Source organism: Vidua chalybeata, chromosome 3, assembly GCF_026979565.1.
Source record: "Vidua chalybeata isolate OUT-0048 chromosome 3, bVidCha1 merged haplotype, whole genome shotgun sequence".
NCBI classification, from domain to species: Eukaryota; Metazoa; Chordata; class Aves; order Passeriformes; family Viduidae; genus Vidua; species Vidua chalybeata.
In genome coordinates, this window is record NC_071532.1 from 99,135,569 (window position 1) to 99,144,747 (window position 9,179).

Consider the following 9,179-nt stretch of genomic DNA (forward strand, 5'->3'; position numbering starts at 1 on the left):
CCTTGCTGTGCTAAGGGCACTCATCACTTTTTGCAAGTGAAGCTGACAGTGATGCTGTTTCAGGAACCCTTTGGGCAGATTTCTTTTTGCCTAACGTACCATTTGAATGTATCTGATAAAAATGCTAAAGAGGAGAAACCAAGACTGTTTTCAGTCTCAAGTACTCTCTATATATGGATTTTACAAATAACTACCCAAAATGCTTACCTGAGACTGGATAAAAGAGTCACAAACAGGTGTTTGTTGAAACAGAACATTCAAATATCCATAAAAAGTAGAAGTTAAGGAATAGAAATTAACAATTAACTATACTAGAAGACACAAATCCACTGAGATTAGCTCAGTTGGTTAGAGCAGGGTGCTAATAATGCCAAGGTTGTGGATTTGATCCCCATACGGACCTTTCACTTAATAGCTGGGCTTGATGATCCTTGTGGGCCCCTTCCAACTCAGAATATTCTGTGATTCTGTGAAAAAACCCCACAATCCTCTTCCAGCCACACCTGCATTGCCAGATATGCTCAAACAGATAGAACAGAGTCCTGTGAATTACACTAGGCAGAATTACTTCCTCCCTGCTCCCTTTCAATGCAGCCCTCAGTCCTGTATCCACCAAAACCCCTTACAATTCCTTGCTTACACAGTTACTGGGCACATGCACAGGAGAATGCACTTGTTACCCACCCAGGTTTCTGAGGAACTGGCTCGCTTTCCATTCAGCTATTTTATCTACACTGTCCATTTGGGAATATCAGCATTTCCTTCCACACTGCCTTTCACAAGACATTTTCCCTTTGAGACAAAGGGTTCTTAATGATGTGGGTAATAAGTTCTGCACTGCCTGGTGTAAACCAAACTTCAGTGGGAGTTGCAGGAGCATAGCACTAGTGTGAAAGTCAGCTCAGGACAATGTATCTTAAATACACTTACTTCAGCTGTAGATATCTCACTAAAACCTAAATTGGTTTCTCTTCCTGCAATGAACTGTATTAGGCTTGAATTCAGTGGGAGCTTTGCCTGCCTTAGGAATTTTATAGTGGATGATGGAGCCAAGCAAGCCAGGCTAATGTACAAGGCAAGCTTGTGTAAATTGCTAAGAGGAAAATAAAAAGGATGGAAAGGCCTGAGAGCTCCAGGAGAAGCTGTGCCATTTAATTGTTTCTTTTCTTGTTGATATCATATGTAGGTGAGAAAGCTGCCAGTATTTTAAAGTTGCTTTTTGTCTTCCCATGTAAAGGTATCCTTGAATATCTTATTAACGTGCTGACAGTCAAGTACTGGTAAATCGTGCTGGTCAGTTAAAGATATATAATAGAAGCAGAAAGGAAGGGAAATCTTTAGAGGAGTCAAAGTAGACAAGTTTCTTTTTAAAAAAATCTCAAAATGGAAAGAAAGACTGAATGCAATGCTGTATATCCCTACAAAAATCCTCTTATTTTCAGTGGATCCCTTTACTGATTTCATTGATAATGCTGACCCCAGCTTTGGGTTTTAAGTACAACATGCTCCGATTCTCTGTTGTACCAGGAAGTAACCTGTACATTCCACAACAGTGAAATGTCTTAAAAATGGAAATTATCTATATTCATTAGAGTCTGTGCTAGAGCTCACAGGTTCTGTGTTAGGGCTCTCAAAGCCATGGAAACTCAGGTGAGCAGTCTCTGGAAGAAGGCAGCAAATTGCTTGGTACTGCAAAGGGAAGTTTTAGTAAACCTTCTGCCAGCCTCAGACTGTTTTACTGTGCAAGAAACAAACTGCAGCTTCAATTACTATAAGAGCATTACAGGGAAATTCTTTATCAGTACAATGCACTCCACTGATCCCAGACAATGTTTTCACTGCATTACTGTTATCAGCTTTACAAAGTCAATGTTTTCCAGGCTTACTAGCATAGTAAATAATGGCTATTTTACACAACATGCAGAATATGAAGTAGTTGTAGCTAGCTATTGGTCTCTGTTGATTTTTCCTTACTATTACTTTTGCAGCAAAAATGATACACCACAAATATTCTTCTCTGTATTCACAAAATGATATATTCATTGTCTTATTGATTTTAACTACTCATATCCCTGAAGTCTCAGCTTGTTCATTGTCAACCAGAAAAGAATTATCTCTTCTGACTTAGTCTATACCAGATTAACCACCATTAAATGCTACATGCCATTTTGGTTTCTTCCCTTGTTCCATCAAGATTACTCCAAAATCAGACATTTCTTCTCCCTGGCATATTTTTATTTTCATTCACTCTAATTTCTCATACCTTAATTTCAGTCTATTACACTTCAATGTTTTGTTTCAGAAAATGGAAATGATTCATCTGTCTTGATGCTCACACCCTGGATGTGTTTGTCAAATGACTCATGTGATCCCACTAAGTGCAGCTCTTTGAATGGTGTCAGTGCAGTGGGGCAGGCTTAGAACATGCCCAGGAGAGAAAATAACCCAGCTTGATACTTCACTTGGACATGTTGTCCCCTCATCTCCCAAACCCTGCATCAGAGGAAAAATCTCTTTCATACATGGAGCACTCAGAAGATGTGAGGCCCATATGCAGCAGCCCTGTCTGAATGCTCAGCCCTAGGTGAACATTTTTGCACACGTTTAAATTCCCCTCTCTTTGAGAGGCCTGAAACACTGAAGCATTTGGCTGGAAAGAGATTGCTTTACACGTACACTTACGTGCTTTGCTGATCAGAATGTGCTCGTGTTAAACCTTACATGGCAAAAAAATGGATGTTTCTGAACTGCATCCAAGCAGGCACCAGCAATTTTCTGCTCACGGCCACCAATCAGGCATCAGCACAATGGGACCTTGATTGGTCCTTACAGGGGCTGCTGAAATCCAAAAGAGAATTATTTTCTGTTCATAAATAGCAGATAAAGTGTCATCCTACTGCTTGAGAAGTGAAATATAAAGAAGACAGCCTGACCTTTGCCTCCCCCTTACTTACTTACTTTGTAGAAACATTACTAATTACAAGTCTATTTTTGTACAATAAAAAAGCCAAAAAACCCACCCTAATTCCATCACTGTTAAGTGGGCAAAACTCAAGCAGAGAGGAGACAAAACCTGCAACCTCCTCTGGGCTTTTGCTTGGCAATGGCCACTGGCCAGCTGGACACTGCTTGCTTGTTTGCAAAGGAACAAATCACACCCTTGTCTGCCAGCAGGTCCTTCTATTTCTACTCGTTGTCACAGTAATAAATCAATTGTTGCTGCAAAACACAGCTCCTCTCCAACTCGTGGGGAATCTGCAAACTCTCTGCAGCCCAAATGTCAACCAATTGCTGGCTGGGCTTTCATGCTGGAGTGGTTATTGTTTGCCAGTTCCTTATTTACATTGGAACAGTAAATTCCATTCGCAAAAGCCTTTACCATTTGGACTCATTTGCCTTAGAAAGAAATTAATTGCTGCCGTACAACATCATCCCTGCTGTGACTCACATAGGGCACATTTGTACTGCCTTGGCTGGAGGAGTGAACCTCAGCTGCCAGCTGGGCTTCATCCTTGCACACTGGAGCTATTATTGTACTCCTCATGTTGGGGTTCTTACTGTCACAGCTGCTCACATGAGACCTGAGCATCAAAAAGAGGCATTGAAGTAAGCTCTCCCATATCTGATGCAACTCATCAGCAAAAATGTTTCTGAGTTGGAAAAGAGGTGTAAAGAAGCTATAAAGATCTTCAGGAGTATCTGGGGGCTGAGTGGAGAGCGTGCATGCAGGCTTGGCTCAGAACAGTGCTTGGCTCAGCCACCCAAGAGTCATCAGGAGAGGCATCCAAGGCTCTCTTCTTCCCTCCACTCATCTGACTGCCCCTTAAGCATTGGTTGTCAGTGAGCAGGTGGGTGGCAAAGGATGGTTGTGTCTGATATTCTCTCAAAAGAGGTCTGTCCCTTCCTACTCCCCATACAGAAAACACTATTGACCAAAATTCCATGAGGTTCAGGGTACAAGCGATATCATAGGAGGTAAGTAGAGCAGCCTTGGAGATTCAACATTTTCCCCTCATCCTTAGGGATGCCAAAGTTTTTTTTTTTGGAGGGGAACACACTTTTTTTAATCATAAGGTTGTAGACAGCCCCAGTGTGATAACGTTCGGGTCCATGACTGAGACTTGCAGGTGTCAGTGCATGTACACTTGGCTTTGCTGCCTAAGCTGTCATATGATAACCTCTGCCACCCTGAAAAGCTCATGGCTCTCTATTGTCAGGAATTTTGGAGGGAAAAATAAAAAGCCTTGTTCAATGTGATTAGAGAAGTCGCAACCACTTGTAAGTAAACTGTCTGTTTGCTGAAATCCCCACATTGCTTTGAGATGCTTGATAGGTCACGAGATGTTCTGTGAATCCACCAAGGGAAATAAAGTGAGATAACTGGATTCCTATACATTTCTTACTGTTCCAGGGTAAATGAGATAATAGTGATGAAATAGGTATGGGGGAGAGGGAGATAATTTGCTGGTACACTCCCTTCTGGGCTGAGCTTTCTCATCCAAATTTGTACATTTTGTAGACTGAAAAATTTAATTTTGATCAGAAAGGCAAAAATATTATGGTGCAGTCCAACACTACTGATTCTTGGGCAGCCTACAATTAGAAGTGCAGTACAACAAATTAATGTAAAATCCCAGATTTCAACCTAATTCACTGCTACATCAATCCAAGACATAGGATGCAACCTATGCTACAAAAGAATCAGATTCCAGAGGGATCTGAGAGTGCACAGTGTCTTAATGCTGACCTGCCCCTCCACTTCTGCTGAATGCATCCTGAGTTTGTAATCACATGGTGAGGCTCAGAGCACTTTGCTGAGGAAAAGCAAAGAGAATGGTCTTATTTTACAAAAAAATCCATGCAGCGGAATAGTTTTCTGCTACAAAAGAATCATAGAATGAGTTTCTCCCTTGCTGATTGGTTAGAAAAAAATACCTATCAAATATGAGTAAAGGTACCTTAATCACCTGGTATTAAGGATGGTCCCACAGTCTGTGACACAAGCACGATGGTATGACTTTCAGTCTTCCCTGTTAGATCAGGGGGTGCCTGGATCTGGCTGCTGGACCCCTACCTGTAAATCATAGAATCATTCAGACTGGAAAAGACCTTTAACATTGAGTTCAACTATACACCTAGCATTACCAAATCCTGTCCTCAATTCATCAATCTAAATTACCCAATATCAGTTTCTGATCTCACAGATCAAAAGAGAACTTGTGCCAGTTGTGTCAGTATAAAATGAGATAAAAATTAGCAGTGGGCCATGTGTTCTGGCACTGGATCAGAAACAGCCGTGGGAGCAGAATGGTGACTGTTTTCCAAAATGCAAGAGACACTCCAGTAGCTCCTACAGCCTTGACTCCTGCAGCCCATAACCCTGACAGAGCAGCCACTGCTCTGTACAGCTCCCCTTTCTGTTCTTCCACCCTGAAAAGGCTTCCTCTCCAAGTCCCTGATCCCTCATGTAAATGGAGACAGCATTATAAACTGTGCTGTCATCTCCTATTCTGGAAATGTAAATTCAAGAGTCTTTCAACAATGACTTGTAACAGTGTGGTCAATATGTTCCAGCTGATGAGGCTAGATCGAGCCAATTAACTTTTTTTCTTAGTCTGCAAGGAGATTTACCTTCCATGTTTTAATATTGATAATTGAATGTTAGAGTGGCATTTTCATAAATCATGTCAGTACAAAGTTTTGCTGTTACAATACTTAAGGATTGCTTCTAACTCCACGAATTTCGTAACATTTTAGCTTTCTCTAGACAGCTTCTCATGCATATTCAATTTGAACAAACAAAAGTCTATGTAATAACTCTGACATTATTGTCCTAGGATTTCAAAAGGAGTGAAGATCACTTGGGATAGCTGATGACCACGGTCGGTTTTCTTAATACAGACTAAATAACTAAATAATGTGATCTCAAATATAGAATCATCTGAATAAAAATAAAAGGCTAACCACCCACATAACTCAATTAACAAACCATCAAGATGCACTTTCATGTTTATTATTGCAATAAATCTGTGATTTAAATTTAGTGGCAAAATATTTGCAAACATTTACTCAATTGCTGTATGCTCATTTTTTTTATCATAAGATAAATCTGCTGAAGCTCAAGTAGTGCTGTAGCTCCATGATGTTTAGTGCCACACATAAGTTTAGCATCATGTTCTTTAGTCCACACTGTGGCCCTGCATAGAAATGGTGTGACATCATCTCCTGTTTATTACAGATGGAGTGACAGACACAGATTTTATTACTGTCAAAATAGCATTAACACTTGGTAGTAGTCATGTCGTGAACTTATCCCTCCATCAGACTGCCTGGTACGGTGTTATATTGCAGAAAAGATACATTGACATGTTACTGGGAAGAACAGAAACATCAAAGCTGCAGTGCAGTGACTGGAGAACAAAATGAGTCTGATTCATCACCCTGAAAAATCCCTTCTGAAACGTCTTGAAAAGCCAGCACAGTTGCACCTTTTCAGCTAAGAACAATGAGAAAAGTCAGTGTGCATGAGAGAGAGAGCATTTGCCACTTGTCCAGGCTTGATGGGAACATGAAAGGATGTACTGCTAGTTAGTATGAAAACAGAGGAGGAGAATAGGTGGGAGTAGCACAGGATTTAGAAGGGCAATAGAGAACAGAAGAATAAAAAGCAGTACAGAGAAAGACACTACAGAATGGAGCGGCAAAAGGGAAGGGGATGGGAGACCTTTTACATTTTCTATTCCATTCTGTCTTCTCACAAAGCTCCGCTTTCCAATTTCCTTTGTGCGACTTTAATTCCATATTATGAAAGTCCTTTCAGTACTTTTAGCACTGCCAGTCACTTGCTAACAACAAAGTGATCATGAGTAGTGATGGTGCACACATATATGTGTGTATGTTTGTATATACACATATTTATGTATGAATACAGTCAGTCTTGCAGGATTTATGAAAAATATTTTAAGTACTTTCAGAAGAGTTTGCTACAGTTGTAACAGACAAATCTTTTAATAGTTACATTTACCATAGGGTATATCTGTAACTAACATATATTTAGATGTTTCCCCTTTGAATTTATGTCCAAAATATTTTTTCTATTACTAGTTACCTTCTGTATGGTGCTGAAAATGTTTATTGGCTGAGTGTCACCCATTTACAATCCAGAGGTTGACAACTATGAAGCTATGAAGCCAACTCTTTAATGAGCTTCAATCTATTCCCATATCCCCATTTACCCATTTGCCTCAGAATGAAATTGCCATTCTGTTATTTCTTCCACAGTCAGAGTCAACCTGCACAGTCTTGACTCACTTAATTGGAAAAAAAATGCAGCACAGAAGGATATTTCATGTTCATGAATATTTATGGCTATACATCCTGTCCCTTTAATTTCTAGTTGGTAATTCCTGTTAGTGAGTCCTACAGAAAAAGTCTCAATGAAACTCGAAACACCAAAAATTGCAATCAAATAAATCCACTGTATTATTTTCATTGATATACTGCTTTTCTGTACTTCTGATGGGTACCTGTAAGAAAACCAAGGAGATTGCAGTAACGTTGTGGCTTTTGAATTAAAAGAATCTTTTTGTACAGGACATGATGAAGAAGCATTCTTCCATTCTAACATATTTCCTAATAGTTCAGGAACTTAAACACATGGTTTAATTGCTACCAAGTAATCCAAGGTCAGGGATGGCATTATAAATCACTGCAGGGAATGCCTATTCTTTAAAACCTCTGTGAGGTAAGAACTGATTCCTGGTTTCTGATCTTAAAGTTAAGCAAATGAGAAAAAAAGTCAATTGTTTTTAAAGATTTGTGAAATAAATGTAGAGGAACATCTGTACATTTATTTAATTGGTTATAAAAATATCTGTCATTGCCAAGTACTCTGAAGTTCTTGGCTGTAATGCTAAGTAAGAGGTATATATAAGCATTATTGCTTTCCCCTGAAGAAAAGTGGATACTAAGAGATGGCATGTCTGGATTTTCACAAATGAGTGTTGAAAGTGCTTTGGTTTCTGACTGTCCTGGTGGTGGAAGGGGGATTCAAGCTCTCCACTCCCTGCTCTGAGATGGACATGGATGTGCTGGTGTCTAGTGCTGGTGCCTGCACATGCACAAGCTAAGGACGTGGTAGGGGGCTGCACAAACTTCTATAAGAACCTTTTATCTCTGCTCTCTAAGCAAAATCACATGCCCAGCAGACTCATCCTAGCCAAATCCAGCCTGCTGGCTGGAAGCAGGAGAGCTCTCCTCTATACAGGGGATTAGTCCTCCATTCAGCTCTTGTTCCTAAAGCATTGACACAAATCACCTTTCAGGCTGGACATCAGGGATGTCCCAGCTTTTCCAATGAGTAGTTACTCTTGGGCAATTCCAACAAAGCTAAACGTTAAACCTAGCCTAAGGGAGAAGAAGGGAGGGAAAATGTCCTAAGAAGCTAACCTGATAATTTAATCTTCTGTGAAAAAATAAAAAAAGACTGTTAAGAATGATCTTTCTTTATTTTAGACACAGTCAGAAATTAAAAGGCAGCTTTTCCTGCAAGGAGAGAGCCCTGGGTGTGATACAGGGCTACTTTCAGCCACATGGAATAAGGGAGCTTTGCTTCAAACTGTCAAGCAAAAGCACTGGAGAAAGGGACATGTGTGAAGGACTTGCCTTGCTTCTAAACAAACAGAAATATTTCTTTATGATGGCATGGAAGTTTACTTTTCTCTGATGTTTTAATCCTACTTGGTGTAGAATTTACAGCTCCACAGCCAAAGGTGTGGAGATGCAAATGGCTGGAATGAGACATGAGTGTTTTGCTTATGGCAGCCTAGTTCTTCAACTTCCACATCATTGCCCAGTTCTTCAATCCCATTTACCCCATTTTTGAAGGAGACAAAGTGGTTCAGGGTCTTTATGACCAGCAGACCTGTACTCCAGTGTAGCGACTGTTCCTCCCAGTTTGGTATCATCTGCAATTCTTCCTTCAATGGTGATGGTAAAGTAGAGCTCAGACATAATTTTTAAGACTAGAAATCAAGACAGAGAAGGCACTATCCTTTCCATGCAGCTTGCCACCCTGAGTTGAAAAGAGACCTCTTCTGCAGGTCAGCCTGGAAGAAGCTTGAAACATTCCTGTCTCTCGTGTGTCCTTGTATCCTATCCTGAGAAGCCTCAGCTCTTAC